Here is a 21,296-nt window from a genome sequence, read left to right on the forward strand (position 1 = left end):
GGGCTTTTCAATTCAGCCATTTGAATTGCAGTTATACATTTCATGGTTTGAAAAGTGTATCAGCCAACTCTGCATCCATAAGTTTCTTAAGGATCTTTAAAAACATGCCTTTAGTCTCTGTACCCTAACCTCCAATTCCTAAGGAGAAGGTTAGAGCTGCCCAACTCAGAGAGGTGTGATAAGGAGAAACACATTAGATATCATGAATGGTTCATCTGCTAAGGCAAAGGAATGTCTAATGAAGATCGAGAACTGTCAGAGGTTCACATCTGCCTGGGGCACTCTGCTGAGGATCAGCCAGTGAAATGACCTTTCCACACTTACAGAGAAACCCTGCACACACGACAGTGTAACCAAGGTGGGGAAATGACGTGTGGAGGTGAACGGTGAAATATAGCTGCAGGGCTGCTGCAGACAACTCTCTCTCTCTCTCAGACACATTCAGAAATGCTCTCCAGCTAAAGGGAGTGTATGAGTCCTAGATGGTCTTTATGAATTTCTCCCAGACCCACATCAGCTCTGGTGTTAGTGCTGGCTGATGTGAGACTGCTGAGGTGGAATGGAGGCCAGTGGCAGAAGGCTACCATGCTAGTGAAGGTAACTCCATACCCTCAGGTGACAACAGACGTCACAAAACTTGTCACCAGCTAGAAAATCCCTGTTTGCACATACTTGCTGTGGAACATGTCAGAGAGATGCTGCCTGTGTAGTGTCAGGAGAAGCTCCTGTTGGATTTCCCTTTGATTGCCCCTTCCAAAGGCACAGGCATTTGTCATGGTTGCTTGCTTTCCCACTTGCTGTTCTATCATCTAACCATTCCAACTGCCCATCTGCTTTCGAGTTGCTCATCAGTTTTCTTGCCTAGGAATGTAAAACAGCAAGAGCACCTCATGCAGGAAAGCAATTTTTCTGTAATGGATAAAGAACTAAGGCAGCCAGGTACTCAATTTACAGCTTAGAACACAAACTCAACATCCCATTGTTCTTACTGTAAGCACCAATCCCCGCAGATGAGCAAAATGAGAATGACTTGGATGTAGGGATTTGCCTTTTACGGAGCATACGGTATTGGCTAAGGCTGCATAACCCACAGACCAGAAGACTCTCAAGGGATGAGCGATACACTCCTGGCTTGCCAGCTGCTGGCTGAGTCTGGGCCAAATTGCTGAGCAAAGCAGTAGTTTTTCACTTTTGTCTTCCTGGCAGGTTTCATTGCTAACTGGTTAAAAAACTTGTGCCCTTAGACAGATCCAGTGACTGCACAGAAATGCAATCCAAGTGCAATGGAGAGGCGGTGACACCGTATGTCAGAAAGGGCCCTTCTGCTAATGCTGCCTACAGGTGATTCCCCTTCTGGCCTAGGCAGCCTGGAACTCTTGTTTACTATCTAAAGCAGGTGTATGTGATTCAACTGTTCAGAGAATCCACCTCTAGTGCACTCGGCGGTGTCATTTAATCCTCAGAAGAGCCATCTTGTCATGGAGCCATCCAGCAGCGTGCCCGTGGATCCAGGGAATCACTGCAATGGCTGAACAACAAACACCCAGGGAATGTCCCGTGCCGAGGCCAAGCTCGGAGGCCCGGGTGTGCCGCAGCAGGGGAGGCATTGCCCGGGCACACAGGCTCCCAGCCCCCGGGGCCGCTCGCCGCTGCCCCGGCAGGACGCGCCCCCGGCCCGGCCGGGCCCGGCCCACCTGCCCCGTGCTGGGCCTTAAAGGTGCCAATTACCGGGCTGAGGCCTCGGGCGCCATTTGGCTGCCGGATCCTGCTCGCTCTGCGCCTCTGCCGTGCCGGTAAGCAACTTCAGCTGCTCTAATGCCCGTCCCCTACTGCCCTGAGAGACTTGGTGGTTTGCTTCCCTGCTTTTTGTGTGGTTTTGACGTGCATCAGAAGTAAGATGGAACAGAAGAGTGGATGTAGAAAGGGAAGCTTTAAGGGTCCCCCACCCCGTAGTTTCCTGCCTTGAGGTGATGTATGGCTTGCTAAGAGAGGAGTGCTTTGACCTAATGTGTCTCCCGGGAATTGAGGTTTTTAGTTACAGTTAAAAATGTTAGTCTGGCAAAATATCTGCCCCACAGCCTGGTTAAAGTGAAAAAACTATCTGTAAAACCCCAGTGCTTGCGGCATTTAAAACATTCTTTATCAGTTCAGAATGTTCTCTGCGGTTGTATCCTATTTGCCTCATAGCACCAGGCTTCTAAAGTTGTGATAACTAGCACCTCTGTAATTATAGAAAATAAGTGTTACACAGTGTTGGGCACCTCAGTAGGAAAAAGCTCTAAGTTGCAGTCTTGGCTCCCCCACAAGTGTTTTATCTTCTACTCACTGGTTGATTTGTGGAGGTGCTGGTACTGTTTCAGCTCCACGACACAGATGCTGAGCTCCCTGAAAGGGCTGTGAGATTCCAGAGCTGTGTAAAGCATCATTATTATGTCTATTTTTATAGATAAGAAAAAGCATGTTTGCAGCAAACAACAAAAAAAATATTTCCCAGCTTTGAATGTGATGTATAGAAAAAAGTATATTGCTCAGCTATTACACTACCTCATATCAGTGAAATATAGGGTGTTCCTCAAGTTGTATTACAGCTGCAAAATATGTTTCTTGAAATATTAGGCGTGCCAGCCAGTTTGGATATAAATAATAAGCGTGTCCATTGTTAGCTTTTTAGAGGCACAGGAAAGCCATTTAATCCAGCACTATCTTGAACCTTCACTCTCTGGGGTAACTGTTGGGTGTTTCAGGCCCTGGAAATTTAATTTAGCTGTAAACAAGTTTCCTTTGCTCCACTTTGGGCTATTCTCTCAAGAGAGGTTAAGCTGTACTTCAGGCAGCAATGAGCTCTGAGAACAGAAGACAATTTATTGTGAGTTTCACAACAATATTAATCTAGAGCAGGTGTCTGCTTCAAAACATAAACCAGGTCCCCTAAAATCAAGGTGCTGACTTAAAATCTGTGATATTTACTAACATACATACTTAGAGAAATCGCATTGCGCTTTTTTAGTTTGTTTCAAAGGGTGTAAGTGACATACAACAGTCTCAGGCTTTTTCATGGCTTCCTTTTCAATGCAGTTACTCTAGCCATTTTATTTAAAATTAAGTTATTGTTTAATTATGTAGTCCAGACACTGGAGCTTTAATAAAGGGTCAGGTATGGTTATGTCCCTTATAAAATAGGTGAGATTTGATAAAGCCATTTTAGGAATTCATCTGGATTGTTTTCACCTTTTTTCCCCAGTGAATTTATTGTTATTAAGGGCTAGTGCTGTGGCTGCACTCGACTGGTATCAGTGTTTTGCTGTACCCTAAAAATAAACATGTGCAGAAATTTATTATTTGGACCAGCGGGGGGGTTGATCTGGGGGAGAGAGCAGACTTTTGGGGACAGCAGATGAGCTGTGTTTTAATGGGGTTGGTTTTTGCTCAGGCTCTGTAGTTAAAAGTCTGGAGGCCACTGTCATAAGCAATATTCTCTCTCATGCTCCAGTGGGATGGGATCTTATACAAGAAACACTGCCATCCTTGACAAGCAAAGGAAACTGTTCTTGTCCCATTACAGATGGGCCTACATGTAAAGGACCTTACAGCAAGAAAAGGCATGAGCATTCAAGTGATGAAAAGATAGTTTTTTCATTCTGCATGCATGCTCTCAGGAGCATGAGTTAGTTGCAGAGCGGTCAAGAAACGAAGCAAATATGGAAATGTATAGTACTGTACAATCTGTAGTCTTCTCACTTCATCCACCCCCTTCCCTCAAGTCTGAGCACTGATCACAGCAAAGTGCCAGGTTTTTTTTTCCCTCTTTGCTGATCCTGTCAAACCTTCCATGTCCCAAACCCCGTGTGTATAGCACAGCACCCGCTGGAGCTGGTGCGGGGTATCAGTGCTCACAGTCACAGGGGACACTCAGCAGCATCCTCACTGTGAGCTCTGCTGCATGGGAGGAAGAGACAAAAGTGAAAGCATTGGGTTTATTTTAATATCACGGTGCTGGGATGGTTGTCAATGAGTCTTGGAACGTGTACATGTTACAAGATGTGTTCTTTATTAATATTTTATTGATCTTGCCTCCGTGACTATGATTAATAGTATTTTCATCCAAAAATGTCACCTCTGCCAATAAATCTGAATTTTTCCTGGTCTGTGCTTCTGTTCCTTCAATCCTTTCAATATGAGAGGAAGCTGAGGGGAAATGTTCTCAAGGGCCACACCATCACCATATGTGACTCCATTAACCCAATCAAGTTCCTTTATTATCAGCTCTTACTGCTGTGGCATTTTGCATCTGCCTAGTGGGGGCTTCTGTGCTAGATCTGTGCAGGGATGACAGGAAAGGGTTTCTTATTTCAAAGAATTCAGTGCCTAATGAGCTGTACACAGGGATTGTATCAAACTATTCAAAGATTATTAGGACTACAGTACTTGGAGACTGAAGTATTTTACAGCTTTTAGAGGAATATGTAAATGCCATGTTTGTTTCAGAAGGACTCTGCCAGATTTCATCTCTTGGGCAGAGAGGCAATTACTTCCTAATCACTAATCAAACGAAAGGTGATGCAATAGCAATACATCACCTGCTACCTACAGCTTGCCCCTCCTAATTTGTGTGCTGAAATGTGGTCTCTGCTGCTCTATCCCTTCCTATTAAAGCAAGAGGGAAGCTGCAGTTCAGCAGTGGGTTTTAACTCAAAGCAGATTATTCATCAGAACTGGAAGACTTGTTTTCCAATCACTTGCCAAAATTGGAAAAAGCGTTTTTTTAAATTTTATTTTTTATTTAAGTGCAAGCTCAGAGCTGTACAGCCTTTAGCTGACTACTTTCTTTATGGAGCTCAAGGTAAACTCAGGTACCTAAATTTCTTAGTGGGCTGTCTTAAACACTGGCGAGAAAGAATAAACAGTGTGTGTTACTGCTCTGACTGTGAGTCTGCAGCTAAACCACTATTAAAGCTGACTGCTGTGAAGGGTTTCTGGAGTGAGAAATTCTCCAAGCACTGGGTGGGATACCAGGAAAGGGGAATCAGCTGTTATCAAATGAAATTATTTCCCTTGAATTTCTCCCTTGGATTAGGAAAGACTTCAAGGAACAAGGCAGTTTGACTTTTTTTTTTTTTTTTTGCCTCGGTAGCTGAGAGAATTTCTGGGCTATCAGCTGAGAGAACCAAACAATAAGTAAATTGATTGAAGATGAAATTGAGCACTTTTTGCTTTTGCGCGTCAGAAAATGGAATGTTGGGTGGCTCCATTTGCCTGCTGTGGACACAGTGACTGGAGTCTGTCCGCAGGCTGGCAGTGCTGGATGTGTCTCTGTGGCTGAGAGGGGAGTATCTGTATATCCCAGTCGCTCCTTGCGCACTGCTTGTGTGCAGCTGTTCTGGCCCGGCTCTGCCCGTGGGCCTCAGCCAGCAGTCCTGAGGTCAGAATTAACAATCTGCACCAGAGCCTGTGCTCTCAGCAGGGATTTTGCTCAATAACTGATGCTGAAGTTCTGTTTCCTAACAAGTATGCGCGTGGCTGTGCGGAATCTTTGTAAATGATTGTGTGTATCCCCCAAAGGATGTACGTGTGCTGTTCTTCAGTAGGTGTGTAAAACTATGCTGCCAATTTTGCACAAAAATATTTACTTTAGAAACTTCTGAGACTGAGGAGGGAAATTGGAAATATTTGTGTAATAATTACTCACGGAGGGCCAGCATCTGAACATGTCAGAAATTAATTTGGTGGAATGTGTATGTGATTAGTCTGGATGCTGATGCTGTCTTGATGAGTACTTTCTTTCATTTTTACTGATGCTTTTTCATGAGGAATATGCGACAACACTGTAATGTTGAGTTAATGAAGGTTGGGTTTTATTTTGGAGGACATATATATAATTGCAGGGAAATAAAACATCTGTGCAATGTATATTGCATATCCATATCTGTCCTTAATTGTTACAGTTTTTATCTTTGCATTTTCAGAGCTGGAGACTGTGGAGTGTTATTGAATCTTTATTGCTTCTAAGATCCTAGATTGATGTTTGGAGATAGTGAGCTGTACAACATCACTGATCTGATTCTGCTTTCTGTGCAATGCAGCTTTAAGTTTCTAAAGAATCAAAGCTGCATCTTAAAATAAGATGCGGGTGCAGACTCCACTTCCTGGAGCCTTTGCTTTTGTTCTTTCTAGTTTTTAGTTTAAAATAAGTAATTTAGAATAAAAGCCTATTTTTGTTCTTTGTGGGTGGAAAAAAAAACTTGGCTCCCTCGGTTCTCATCCTGTGCCCATCAGCATGATGTCTGTACACCCAGTGTTGGTATCTGGGAGATACCAGATAAGCTTTCAGTTATTTTGATCTACTTGTCATGTGTTAAAAGCAGGAATAAAAGTTCCTTTCTGAAATGCAGAGATTTTTGAGATATTTGCAGTATTACACTTTCCATCCCTCTGCATTTTACAAATGTAGGAAGCTAATGTGGAGGGACCACTTGCTCCATTGCGTGGAGCTGGCCACCCTTACTGCAGAACAGAGATTTTTTTTTAAACATGTGAGCATGAAACACAAGGCCTTAGGAGAAGGTATGCTGTGCCCAGCTGAGGGAGCAAGTGGAATTTCTGTAGTCCCGAGAAGTTATATTTAAATTACAGAAACAGAAAATAAAGCTTATGAGGTCATTTATTCCTTTCCTTCTGTTCCCCAAGGCAGGGTTTTTAATACTTAGACCATTTTTGACAGATGACTGTTTAGCCTGTTCAAAAAAATTCAGATGATGGAGAGTCTACAACTTCCTAAGGCAATCTATTCCAGTGTCCCAATCATTATTCACATTTAATCTGTGGAGGACAAAGGCTGACACAGCCTTTTCATACAAAAGGAAAGGACTTAGCAAATACATGATCTTTAATTTCAGTGCGCTATTTCTCATGTGATGTATAAAATGGTTCCTTCCCAGCAGACACAGGTGTGGCAGTACTTGGGTATATCCAGAGCTGTTTGTGAGCCTGAGGGCTCAGGAACTCACCTTTCCTTATAGTGCGAGACCAGAGCATGGGTACTAACACATTCCTTGTTCTCCCAGAAACTTTGTATAGCTAGAACTTAGGAGTGCTGTCCATTTTTCTGGGATTTCTGGACATGTGCAGGACAAATGCAGTAAACACGAAACCGCTGAGGAGGGCAGGAGAGCAGCTTGTGAGGAGTGACTGCAGCTGCAGGGGTATTTGGCACCCATGTGTAATGTGTGCAGGGAGGGGAGGGAGAAAAAGAGAGGAGGGCTATTAAAAATCTTCATGTAAAGAAGAGTTGGTAGAGATGCACAGGGAGGGATTTCAAGTCCTGGTAGCTTTGTGCTGTTGTCAGAGTAGAAATGCAGAAATTCAGTATAATTTGTGTTTGTGTCAGTTTCCCAGTGCAGAAGTGCTGTGCTGTGAACTGGCTGTGCTGCTCTGTAAGCTGTCACAGGGGTGTATTTGGGCCATGGGTTAGAATTCTGTCACATTGGAGTAGGGTGCTGGAGGAGTGGTCCAGCCAGGTTCTTTGGAACCAGCACCAGATAAGCTTCTTCTACAGGGCAGGAGCTGTCACTTACTTTGTGCTGATCCATGCTCTGTGCTGCCACCAAAGAAATTGTAAGAGAAATTACATTATTTGTTTTCTAGTGAAATGTGTGCTGACAGAGAAATCTACAAGTGTAGGAAGGTGTGCTGTTAAGGCTTGTACTGTCATGGCTGGGGGGTGGCCAGAGCTCTTGACACAGCTTGGATGGAAAAAAAACTTGCTAGGCTGCCTCGTTCTTAGATAGCTGGATGTCTCAAACAACAGTTAAGTGTCTTTGGACAGTGGCCACCTGGATTAATTCAGGGCTGGGCTAAAGTACATAGCTGGCCTTGTGCTGTTTAGCAAGCTATTACTGGAGATTTGGAATCTGAAGCAGACAAAGCTGCCTTGGATGTGTGCACTGGGGGTAGCTCAGGTGCTCCCACCTGGTGCCTAGTGTGTGTCCCAAATCAGCCTCTCCTAGGTGGCCTGAGAGCTCTCCCTAGCCAGTACCTTTGGTTTTCTTGGTAGAGGAACAATGTATGTGAACACTGAGCCCACCTGCCCCTGCTGTGGCTCATGCAGGGGGGTTGCTGAGTTGGGAGCAGCCCAGGGCTGTGTTCCAGTACAGTCTCTCAGGGAGCTGGTTTATTAATGGCTTCCTGGCAGCTTGGACTAGCAAGCCGTTCTCAGCTTTCAAAACTTTATTGTCAAAATTTTAACTCATGACTGTTAAATTTCACTGTTGCATTTGGTTTGGATCTGCTGCAAATTAAATCTTAGTGAACCACTCTTTACAATGCTGTCGGCTGGAAGGGATCTGAGAGCACCACCCACAATCTCTGGGTCAGGTTGCTTTCCCTGAGCTCTTTGTGGCTTAAGCAGATAAAATTTTCCCTTGGTTCTCATTCTGGCAGGTATTTAAGAGCATCCATAATATTTTAATTAAAATGGCAAAATGGAGTAAATCTAGCAGCTAGCTCTAAATTATACAAATAGCTTAGACCTGAGAGCATTTTGAGGTACAGAAGGGTTAACTGCACAGAGTTTCATACTTGAATGGAAAAAGAATGACACCTTTTTTGTTATCAGCCACTTTGGTGCTGTCTTTTTTAATCATTTCAGGCTTTGAACTCCTGCTCTGAAAGAGTCTCTGTCTCTTCATCTTCAGCGGCTGCCAGGTCTGGAGGTCTAATCAATGCAGGTTATTGATAGCAAATCAATTAATGCAGACAAAAGATCAAAATTAAGAGGCTTTCACTAAATTAATAAGTGATTCCAAGTCTTTTAACAGAGTGCCTGAGATAAGGGCAGCTCAGTCTTCTGGGACAGCAGCCTCCAGTCCTGTTTCCAAAGACAATCAGCTGAAGAGAGCGAGCTGTGCTTTTTACATCTTTTCCCCCATTTAAATAACCTTTTTGTTCAATAGGAGGTGCTTAAAATCTGAGTCCAGCAAGGTTGCCAGGAAGCAGGTCCTAATTGAAAAGAGCAGATTTATCTGCAGAAGGATGTGATGGTCTCATTCAGCTGATTGAGGGCGGACCAGTTATTTCAAAAGCCAAAGTTCTGTAAGATCCCAGCCAACACCAGAGTTAAGGTGTGCTTCAATAGCGGCTATATCTGAAATTGAACTAGAGATGCCCACAGAAGCAACTAGATGCAGAATAACTACAATAATGTGGAGCTCTTGCCAGACCCAGCCCTTCTGCCCTGTGGCAGGCCCTCTAGGAAGAAGGTGGGCAGGGCTCAATCCAAACTACTTGCAGTCGGTGGTCCTGCACAGTTCCCTTCCCTGCCAGAATGACAGAGCTAAGATGCCTGACACTGTGGGGCTGGGATTTACTGCTGCCAGTACATCCCAGCCCCATCAGCCTCTTATAGGAGACTGGCTGGAGACCTGGAGACTGCCTTAACCAAGGGAAATAAATGATCTGTGCCATGCAGGAAGAAGAGAGCATATCTTACTTTCCATGTGTGTAGTGCTGCCTGTTCTTTGTAATCCCAGAAACTCTCCTGCTGTGACAGTAATTAACAAGGGATGAAATTGAGCTGGGGAGTGGATTACAGCAGCGCAAATTCAGTGTGTAGCTCCCTGAGGATGAGGAATGGCTCAGGTCCCACTTGCAGTGTGGTGGGAACACTGTCTCCCTGTTTGGGCCTATCTGGGTTCAGTCAGGTCCCTGTGCCATTGGGGCTTGGCAGTGTCCGGAGAGGCTGGATGCTGTTCCCAGGCACTGAGCAGGATCTGGGGGCTGAGAACAGGAGTTATGGTGCCCTGCTGGCACTTTCAAGGTTCCACAAGAATGGATCAAGTGGTCTGGCTTTCTTAATGCACATGATCCTATGATGTCAGGGAACGCTCTAAATTAAATTCCTGTAGTTTTTGGTTGTAAGCCTAATTGCAAGGTGTTTTATGTTAAAGAATACTTTTTATATGCTGTGTGAAACATTTCTCTGAAATGGCTGCAGCTTCCATAACTTCTGTCCAGAAGCTTATGCCAGAAGTGCTAATATTTGGCGATTTACAAATGTAGCCCTTGTCATAGCCATGTCTGTGGCAGCAGAACTGTACCTGAATGCCAAGCTTTACTGGGTCAAATTTCCTGTAATCAAAGGTTCATCTTTGCTTCTGCTCCTTTGTCTGCTGAGCTCTGCCTGGCTCTTTCCACTCACTGCCTGCTCTATTGCTGGCTCTGAATTCCAGTGTGTTGCTTTCATCTGCTTTCCTTTGGACTTAAACAGCAACACAGCTGATGTTTTTTGGTCTAATTCACTGGTGATGATCTGCCCCCATCACAGAGACGAGCTGGACCCATGGCATGGAGCAGTGGATGTTGCAGTTTCCACTGCAGGCCAAAGTTTAGGTCACATCTGAGAGAAGGACTAAGTTAACTTCCTACCCCAAATCAGACAGATGGATTGTAACGCTGAGAAGTGAATCTCTGAGGGTGCAGTGCTGCTGTTCTTTGTTTCTGTGCCTGTTGGGAATGACTCTGCTATACTGTCTTGCTTGCTTCAGGCAGGGTTTGCAGCCCTCAGATGTGCAATCCTTTGCCTTTCTTCCACCGCTTTCAGTTTCCTCCTACAAACGCCTGCGCTGACTGCAGTTCTCTGCAGCCACGTGTCTCAGTAACTACTTAACCTAGAAATTCATTGCTAAAAAGATCTGACATCATAACACCCTGGAAAAAGACTTCTAACTCCCCTTCCCCCTCCCTGGTCCTTCTCTTTTCTTTTCCCAGGATATATGAAAAGCTGTAACTACTAAATCAAAATCTATTTGATTTTTGTACTCCCTTGATAACTGGGCAGCTGATCCCTATCACCCAGCTCAGGCTTATCTGCTGCCTCCAGCCTCGGTGCTGCAGCAATTGCTTCCCGTGGGGAAAGCGCTGGGTTATGAAGTGAGACTGACATCATGGTCAGGGCCTTTTGCTTTCTCACTGTGCCCATTGTTGGCGATATGTTCCCGAGCAAGTGGCTTGGTTTTCTGGGAGGACTAGAAGGAAGGATTGGGCCTGTGGGATTTAGAGGTTCAGAGATATATTTTTTTAATCCCCTTATTACTTTTTTAAAGTTGTGAAGTGATGCCAGGGAAGGAGCAGGGTCAACAGCATAGGATAGGGCCAAGGTAATGGGTTGGTGGTTTTGCTTTAGCTCTTGAAGTTCCCAGGTGAGAGCTTGGCCTTATTAGGCAAGCACTGACCTATATGTGTGTTGTTCATTTCAGCCTGTTCTGAAAACAGTTCTAGTAGAAGAAAAAACTGCCAACTGCTGGGCTTGGTATGCTACTGCTAATTTTGAACTGTAATTGTAATTTTTGTGTAACTTCAATGAGTTTTCCAGGGTGCTGAAGAGGCTGTAGATCCGTATCTGCACAGCTGGGTGTAGGTAGCTCGCTCCCAGCTACAGAACACTAGTAGGATGTGGGAATAAAAGCATTCTGGCCCCATCCCTTCTGGCTCAGTCATGTCCTAACGGCAGTGATTCAGCTATCTGGAACCACTGGAAAAGCTGCAGTCATGTTAGCACCTTTTAATAAGCAAGATGAGGAAGCAGGGACTGCCACAGCTGCAGTTGTGCTGGTCTTATTTAACTTGCTCAGCCACCATGTGTAATTAGAGTTCTGTTACTCTCATTGGGCACTAGCTTGAGATGAGAGAGAATAGAGTTAAATCAAATTGTCTTTCTTCCCTGGAACTGAGGAGTCTGGGCAGCACTCACAGCTTTTTTGGCAGTTTGGTTCAAGATTAGTTGGCAGTGCAGATAAAACTGCATTTTGCAGTCCCAGGAAGAGTGATGCAGGGTAATTCCTGCAATGGGTGGTGGAAAAAAAAAAAAGGCTGAGCTAAGGGCAGTGAGGCAGCTGGTGAGACTCAGCCAAATGACACATCAGCTGCAAGGAGTACAAAAATAAAAAATTGAGATAGTAATTAGAAGAGCTTCTGGGAAAGGCCTTCCCTCTTCATGCTTATTCCCAGCAGAAGTCACTGGCCTATATATTCTGTCCCTGCTTTGGCAGCAGCCACTTGGGTTCTGTAGGGCAAAACAGAGGGTCCACAGCCACCCTGTCCCTCAGCTCTCCTGGTCACCTGTTGCTTTGATCGTGTGTAAAGCCACTCCACACCTCTTTCATCTGCGGTGTTTTCTGGTTTTATTATTCAGATGGAAATAGCTACATGACTTGAGGAGTCAGTACTGTAGTGCCTATATTGCCACTATCCCAAACCCCTAATTTAAAATCACCTTTTATGAACAGAAGCTCCTGTAATAATTCTAATTAATAAGATATCCTTTCAAGTAGAAATTAACTGATATTTTTCAAGGTGCCCTTTCTAGAAAACATCTTTCACCTTACATTTTCCGTAGTGTGAAAAGATTACCACTAAAATGAGAAACCAAACCCTAACTACCTTTCATATTTAAAATATTAATTACACATTTTCTTATTTATAAACTGAAATATAACCATGACTTTTAATGTTGAATTTTTAAGTATGCAGATGTTAATCACAGAACTAAAGTCATTTGAGATTACAGAAGGGTTAAAAACTATACATGAAAAGGTATTAACATACTGATATATTGATGACACATACTAATACAATATATTCATATAATTTTCATGGTAATATTCACCTAGATTTTATCAACTTAGTGTTGAAAGATATTGTCTTGCTAAAAAATAAAGGGCATGCCTCTATTCCAACCATATTACTAATATTTAGACCCTTGGAATGACAATTTACTTATGACTTTACTTGAGGACCGTGAGAATCAAATGTTTTAAAGATGTTATTAATACATGGATGTGTCACTTTTAATCATATACCTGATTAAAATGATATCACTTGTAAAACTAAAGACAGATGTTTTCTTTAGTAGTTTTGAATTAGTTTGTTTGTAACAAAAAGGTAAATAATAATTTCAAAGGAGTTGTATATATGTATATTGTTATCTATAAACTTTTTATAATATCATTGAATATTTAGCTAAATATAGATAACTCATAGAACAGCTGGCTTTGTTATTACTGAAAGATTTCTTTTAAAGATACGATAGGGAGATCTGATTTTAAACATATGATTGGGAAGCCTCCCCAGTCCAGGTATTAGTTCTGGCCAAACTGTGAACTTAACTGGGAGGAGAAAATGTACCATCAAACCCAGGTGTTTCTGTGCTAAAAATGAAAGCAAATCCCTTTAACTACCTGATTTGGCTTTGCAGAAGCTGGACCCATTTTCCTTTGAGATAAACAGGAGGGACTTCATCCAGAAAAGGCTTTTCAAGTCCTGATTGTGAAAATGAGGCTCCTCAGCAATGGCAGACGCTGGGTGATGGTAAAGCATATAGACAGTTTAAATCTCACCTTGTTAATTTATTCAAAAGTCCTTCTTTTGTTCCTATTACATTTTTTAAAGCGAAAAACGGGGGAGAAGTGTGGGGTGGATGTACACCCCCCTCAAAAGTCTTGGGTGCTCTCATGTTTTTCTCATGCTTTTAAGTCAGTTCGCAGCACAACCTAGCAAGCCAGCAGCTTGTCAGAAGCAGAGGATTGTCAATAGTAAGATAATCTGCCCATCCCCTTACTTGAACTCCAGCACTCAAATATTTAGGAGACCTCAGTGGCAGAAGGTTGTGTTTTTTCAGTTGAAATGGTTTTGCATTGAATTGGTTGGTTTTGGTGTTAAGTTATGACTTTGTAACTTCTGAGCAGTTAACCTGTGACATGCTAGCCTAAAGGAGTGGGATATTGCTGGTTTTTGCCTAGCAGCTCCTAGAGGTGGGTGCTGCAGCTCTGGTGATCCCTGGGACACCATGCGAGCTAGGTGAGCTAGGTTTGTCAAAATGAATGGCATGTCTCATTCAAATCAGACTCACATTGTCTTTGTTGTCCTATCTGCAAGGCACCTGCAGAAGATAACAAAGAACTTTTACATTTTTTTATAGTATAACCAAAAGGGTGAATTCACACAGTATAGATAGTCTGTAGCTGGACAGATAAATCTGGCTATAAAGAACCCAATTTGGCTCTCCTGGTTTGATAAATGAATCCCCAGGTAGACAGTCACAGGACAGATTTGAATTCAGGAGACCTCAACCAATCCCTTCTGACCCTAAATGCAGATGTATCGGTGGCCCCGAGCTGGGTGGTGTTAAGACCCAGGCCAGTCAGTGAGAAATTTGAACTCCCTATATGTGTAGGTTCTGAACCATAAAGCAGGCTGTTTGTCTTATGATCAAGAGGACTCAAATCCTGATTTCTGTCTCTAACCTGTGACCACACGTTGCACCTTCCCAGTGATTTAAACCAAAATGCCCCGTTCTGCGTCGGGGTTGAATTAAAAGAGAGTGCTGCCACAGCCTAGTGGAGGCACAGTAATGTGCCAAGCCACAGAAACGTCACTGTTCTCAATCACATGGCCACGCCATGCTTCTCCTCTGGTTGAATTAAGGTAATGTGATCACAGCTGCACAAACACTTGAGTTTTAAAAAGCCTAAAAATGCCTGTGCAGCTATTTGTCTGCACCTATCAGACCTCAACACTCAAGTGCAGGAAGTGGATATGCAGACATGTTGGCTTCCCATCCACAAAACAACCCGTGCCCATTGCAGTGCCACCTCTGTACCAGGAGGGTGCCTTGGATTTGTGTTCTTTACCAGTGGATTTCTGCAGCAGGAGTAGGAATGTAGGCCAGGAATTCCTGGCATTCATTCCCGTCTGATATTGCTGATTAGTAAAGTGTTATGGTGGTGACAATGGGAATCTTTTTTTCCTGTAAAAAAATGTTACGTATCTGCCCGTTTCATAATGTCACCCAGTGCCTTCTGGGAGAAGTGGAGAGACCACTCAAAATCCAGAGACCACCATATGGAATTAGTTCTTGCAGGGCATTTGGTGTTACAACTGTGATTTAACTTGCCCTTTGTTCTGTCTCCCTTCACAACTGGTACAGACATCCTTGTTTTCACAGCAGTAGAGAGCTGAGGCAGCCTTGTAGCCTGAAATGAAAGGTCTGAATTTCCACCCATGTTAGGGTAGAGCTGTCAGAAGTGAGTCCTTGCTGGCTGTTTGCTTTTACATGAGAAATGGCAACAAGAAACTCTCCTGGGACTTTGTCCTGCTAATGTTCCTGGGTGGACAGAGTTAGCTGGTGGTGGAAGTCCTGTGTCTCATGGCTTGGCTTGTTTCTGCAAAATCTAGAACGGAAATACAACTCATTGGGTTATCCTGCTCCTAGAAAGAGAAAATAAGATCTACCAAGTGTGTCACTGAACTCTGATGCATCCCACTATCATTTGCTGTTGTGGATCCCCCAAACAGTGCTGCCTTCCCACTAAGGCAATGAACTGAGGTCTGCGAGAGGCAGTAAGATGACTTCAGGATTGTTGGAATTTCTGTAGCATGGCAGCAAGTCGTTGTAGAGTAGTTGACAGAAGTAAAACCATTTGTCCTTACAGTGTGGAAGCATAGAGTGTGTCCAACCAAAATGCAAACTGTCTTCAAATAGATGAGTTGGGTGAAGGATGGCACAAGGGACAGTGGCAGAGCTGAGAGGAGACCAGCCTTGCTGGCCACTGCCTGTTAGAGCCCCATTCACTGGGAGCTACAGTTTTGGCAAAGAGTGTGTTAGTGTGCAGGTGGGCATTATTTTATATCTAGTGTAATCTGAGAGCAGTCAGGGTCTAAAAAACCCTCAAGAGCAGTGATACTGAGCAATTGGCACTGCTGCCAGCATTGACAGAAACAGATTTCAGCTGGCAGAAACATGAAACTGTGCTTTAGAAAATGTTTGACGTTGCCAGATGATGAGTTTGCTGCCATTGTCCTGCTGGATCAGGTAAGAACTCATCAGGAAACACTGGACACTGTCCAGTTCCTGGACACCAGCATTGTCTGTAATAGGAGTGGTTCTTATTTTTGCTTGTGTAGCAGCTCTTAGTTTTGCTTGCAGGAAATAAAATAACCAAGATTCAGTCTCCAACCCAGGCAGTGCATGATTCCACATACATCTGTCACAAAAAAAAACCCTGCTGTAGCAAGGGGTTGGGTTGGGCTTGTACCAGGTTTCTGTTTCTTTGGCCATGGAGGATGTTGCTGAAATTCTCAGCACTGAAAGCTCTTTGATTTCATTGGTAGCAGAGAGTGTGGCAGGGGACAGTCTCCTCTGTTCCTTGTCAAGGGGAGGGGAGGGAGCTGTTTGCAGGTGGGTGGTAGATGGTACTGGTGCAATTAAAAAAATAATAAAAGTAGGGACAAAGCTACTTCCCTGGATATGAGTATTTTATAGTGCCTGAGATGAGCAAGAACATGGGTACTCTTAGGACACAAGGAACTCAGGATTATGCATCCTGCTTTTCTGTGTGTTAAGGCTTTTAAAAATACCACTTTCCTCCTCTTCCCACTCTTTGCAGAAACAGCATCCCTTTATTCCTTGTAGAATACATACACACAATTCTTTTTTCAAACTGCACCATCTTGCTTTCACCTTACTAAATTGAAAATTTTTTAGGCTGCATTTAGACGAACTGGCCACATCATTGGTTTTCTGTCCTGACCAGTTTGATATTTATTTTTGGTATAGCCTGAATAGAGGCAAAAATGTGTGTTTAGTACATGTTCCTGGAGTACCTCTGCAGATGTCCAGGAGAGCAGGAAAAGACTGGGGTGGAAATGAAAGACTCTAAATGTAGACCAGCACAATTTTGGGTGTAGACTCCTCCAGTTCAGACAGGGAAAGAGAAAGAAAGTTTAAGCCTGGGAGAAATGATGCTGTATTTCTGATCTGGATGAAGACATCCAGGATATTGCTGTTTTGGTTGGTTTTTTTTCCATGCTGTACCTGTGCTCTTTCCTGCCTCCCTCAGTATGCTCAGCTACTCAGATGGTGTCTGTCTGTGTATGTATAAATAACAATACCTTCCTTCCAGTGTTAAGAAACAAAAACAAGTTACTCTGTGGTGGGAGTGATGGATTCCAGAGTGCCTGAATGGGGCTCAGTAGAGCCAGCTCCCCTGTTCTTGGGGGGAAAGCTGAGGAACAGCAATGGGATGACTTAGCTAAGACAATGTGTGACAGAATTAGGAACAGGAATCAGGAATTTAGTATTTAAGACTTCGGCTTTCTGACAAGATCATCTGTCGCCAGTAGAATGGAAACATATGAGTTGTCTTTGTCTTTAGGAAGAAGAGATTAAATCCAAGTGGGTTATTTCAGTTTGGCCTGAAAGGCTCAGTGGCAGGTGCAAACTTTGTTTCCTGTCATCCAGCTCTTAATTGCAAAATGTTTTTGCTGTTGGGTGTAGCATTCTGAATTGCCAGGATGTTGTGCTACAGCAAGATGACACAAGCATTGCTGTGTTGCTGTCTGGTACCAGCTTTGCTGGTAGGCAGGAAATGGAGCACTGACTCCTTGGCATTACTACCAACAAGGTGCTGGGAGCACAGGGCTGCCAGAATGAGGTGCCCACTTGTGTCTGTCCCTGCTGGCTGTTCAGGATCCCTCTTTGTTTCTTATCCGGAGTGCTGCAGTGAGGCTGGGTCAGTTCCATATGAGTCAGGCTTTAGCACTGAGGCAGCTTGTTTTAAAGGAAAGGGAGGTCCCACAGTCAGCAGCAAGAGTCCTGACTCCATGCCCTACTCCAGTGTAAGATGGTAAAACTTTTTCTGGCTTTGGGAAAGGTTTGGACTGGTTGGCCTCAGGAGTCTGCCAGAATGCTGCTCCTGCTGTAGACATGTGGCTACAAAGGAAAGGGGGGAAGGAATGCGGTGATAGAATGAATGAGAAGAAAGAGGCATGAATAGAAATTGAATCCAACTCCATATTCTACATGGGAAAATTAATATTTCTTTTAAGCCAGCAAGATGGCAGAGCCTGACTGCATAGAGATAAGTGTGTACAGCAGCTGCCCAGTGGGGTTTTACAGGTTGACAGTGTTTAGCATGATGCATTTAACAATTTCATTGCCAAATTTTCTCAGTGATGTGACATAAAATGAAAAAAATCTGCAACAGGAAAATGAGGTGTATGTGCTGAATCCTACAAGAAGTAGCTTCTCTACTCTGTGGCCTAATGAATGCCTGGGTGAACGAAGAGCTGAAGCAAGCGTGTGTGGAAGACAGGGAGCTCACATCACCTCTGTCTGGTGAAGTGACAAGGGGTTTAATGAGGATACCCTGACAACAGACTGTGCTGTGCTGCCTGTACAGGCAGATCAATGCTGTCCTGAGGTGGCTGCTCAGTTTGTATGTCTTAATGAGACCCACGCCATTGTTTGCAGTGGTGAAACCAGCTTGGCTATTCCTGCCTGCTGGGCTATTTGTCACCACACAGTAACTGGAACACCAGTATGGTGTAGCTTAAAGTGAACTTTTTCTTCTGTGGGGCAAGGGAAGAGTTGTCCTTGATGGTATCTATAACCTCTGGGGAAAGGGGGTTTTGTCTTGAACCTCAGGTGGTTGTGAATTTCTCCATAGAGATGGGAATGAGGAGCCTGAGGGTGGATCCTATGGGATTAAGGTTCATGTTTGAGCCATGTTCCACTACCCCATCTCACATTCTGAATTTGGCTTGGGAAATGAGGGCAGCTGAGATAATTGGCTAAGAGAGACCCAGTCTGGTAAGAGAATCCTAAGAAATTGACTCAGTGTAGCTAGCAATAAAAAAAGTCTGACAGGTCTGTGAAAGCTGTCTGCTAATGCATCCTAGGAAGAGGTACTGGGGAAGGGCTGCCTCATTTAAACTGAAGAGCAGTGTGAGCATAAGACTGTACAGTTGAGTCCTCAACAAATGGAGGCTGCAAATGAGAAAAATGCTTCCATCCGAGTGAGTTTGTGAAGTATCTTTCCCATAAGAAGAGAGAAAAAACTAATTGTCTAGGACATTGCTGATGAATTACAGGGCATGAGTGCTAGCAGTAGGACAGACTGGACTTGAAAACATAACAGAACATCCCTTCTGAGCCACACCCCAGATCCTGTATTTTTTAAATTTTTCATGCTAAGCTCCCAGCCTCTTTAAAAGTGCGAGAAATAAGCATTGGTGCTGCACTCAGGTTCTTCACAAAGGAGCAGAATGAGACCACTTTGAGCACATTGTCAGCAAAGTCCAAGAATTTAGCATGGAAGCTTTGAAAGTGAACAAATGTTTAATAATAGTAATCTGTAGCTTAAACCTGTTTCATCACCACTGGCTTGCTGTGCAAGGAAATTTCAAGATGAACTATCTGCTCTGAGTACAAATAAGTATATTTTGCATGTACTTTTTTACAGAACTGCAGGGCAGTATTGACAATTGAAGCTAGTCTGGGCAGAGGAAATGAACCATCAAATCTCAGCAGAGAGTATGAAGACTATAATGCTGACTGCTGAGAGCAGTACAAGATCCCTCTTGAATACCAGGGGAGAATGATGATGAGATATTTTCACGGGGTGGATATGGAAAAGAAAACAGTGCACAGTGAAACACTGGCAGGAATACTTTGGTATCAGGAGTCATCTTCATGTCTCCTGGGATTCTCCTAAGTTAAATAGATGATGCTTTAGAAAGCTGACCTGAATTATTTCAGGGATGTAGCCCACAAGTTTTATTAACATGCTGGTAGAAGAATGTTCTGATTTTCTGCAATTAAACAAAAATCAGTAACTATTTAACATTCTGTGTCTGAAGCCAGACGTTGTATTAAATTACTGTATGTGCAGAGACAGATACCATCCAGAGAAATGGATTTGGCCAAAATAAGATGAAGTGAAGAATGGAGTGACTTGCTACTCCTAACAGATTAGCAACAAAACTATCTGACAAAGGAAAAGACCAAATGGCAGGTTTTACTTTGACATTTTTAACAGCAGTACTTTTTCTGTGTTTATTCCATCTCAACTCTTCTGAATTTTCTTTCAAATTGTTGCCAATAGTCTTTACATGTGAAAATGTCTTGTATGGTCAACAACCTTTTTGCTCTTTAACAATGAGTACCATGTAAAAGGGACTTGTCAGACCGGTGCTCTCTGGCACAGTTGTTAGTGCTGCAAATGTTGCCTTGTGTTTCTGTAGTTGACAGTCTGGGTGTTTCTCTGAGTCAAAGGCTCCCCCTGTGTTGTTACTCTGTGAAGAGCTAAAACCAGAGCTCAGCAAAGTCTGGCAGTGTTCTTCCATCGCAGGGCCTGACCGTGTACATGATCACCAATAATCAGCTGCACAGTAGCAGCTTGTTTTCTGCTCTCTGGCTTGTTGGAGATGATATATGAAGTATGAAGAATAATGTGAGATGCTTTTCTTAAGCTACGTTAAGCCCACTGTGCTGAGAGCAGCAAAACAGAACTTGTTTTGACAAGGACTTGAATTAATATGACACAAAAGCTAAACTCAGGAAAGATGAGGATCTCTGTCAGACCCTGGCTATTTTTTTTCCCCTATTGTGGGTTGCTTTAAAAGCCTCTCCCTAGTTTTCTCCTACCTTGCCAGGGTTTATTTCCTGAGCTGCTACCTTCTCCACATTCTGAGAGACTCCTTGGTTTTTTGGGTTTTTTCCATTGATCTTTATTGCTTCCAGCAAAAAGAACAAAGACTTATTTTGAGGCTTATGGATCATTACAATATTGGTAGTTTTGCATCTTCATGTGGTTGTGACATGTCACTGTGAGTTGTTGCTTCCAAGGAGACAGATTCAGCTCGACAGGAGGAAGACAGTGTCATATCTCATGACATGTTTCTCTGCACCATGGGGCATATGTGAGGAGTGAGGACCCCGACACAGATGCCTTAAGCCTGCAATCCTTTCATGTCTTCTCTCAGGCAAGCATGGGGATTTCAGACCATCTCCAGGGCATGGATCAGACAGGACTTTCTGTTTCTGTAACCATCAAGGGGCAATTGCTACCCCGGTAGGTCATTGAACCAGCTCATTCTGCCACAGTCTGAAGGATGGATTGCTTGAGGTCTGGCATTATTCATGCTGGGATGGGTATGAATAAATCCTGTGCTCCAGTGTGTAAGTTGTTTGCATAGCAGAGCTTGGAAAGGTGGCGTTGTTCCCGCTCTCCCTCACAGTGTTGCATGAAGGCTTTGCATTACCCTGGAGGTGGAAATATTTGAGCTTAAAAGAATCAGGTAGCTGAAGGGGAATTGACTCTGGCAGTCAGCGATGAAGAGCATGAATGCTTTTCCATGGATCACCTGGACTGGGGGATCCTATGGCTACATACAGAGGTTTCTCTGGGCTCGCTCAAGGAAGGGTGCACGTGCTCAGGTACATCCCCAGCGTGATGCCAGGAGGT

At 43.7% G+C, this 21,296-nt stretch overlaps 1 protein-coding gene across 2 annotated transcripts in view; it reads left to right on the forward strand.

Moving 5' to 3' along the window:
- Positions 1 to 1,694: 1,694 nt before the first annotated feature.
- The window catches only part of LOC120758508 (high mobility group protein HMG-I/HMG-Y-like), a 53,680-nt gene continuing 34,078 nt past the window's right edge, over positions 1,695 to 21,296 (forward strand). Inside the window, exon 1 of one of the 2 annotated variants that reach the window (XM_040076825.1) lies at positions 1,695 to 1,793. The gene's annotated coding sequence lies outside the window, so the exon portion shown is untranslated. The remainder of the gene's footprint in view (positions 1,794 to 21,296) is intronic. The other variant, XM_040076826.1, reaches the window with a different exon arrangement.

The sequence above is a fragment of the Hirundo rustica genome, chromosome 12, assembly GCF_015227805.2.
Source record: "Hirundo rustica isolate bHirRus1 chromosome 12, bHirRus1.pri.v3, whole genome shotgun sequence".
Classification (NCBI taxonomy): Eukaryota; Metazoa; Chordata; class Aves; order Passeriformes; family Hirundinidae; genus Hirundo; species Hirundo rustica.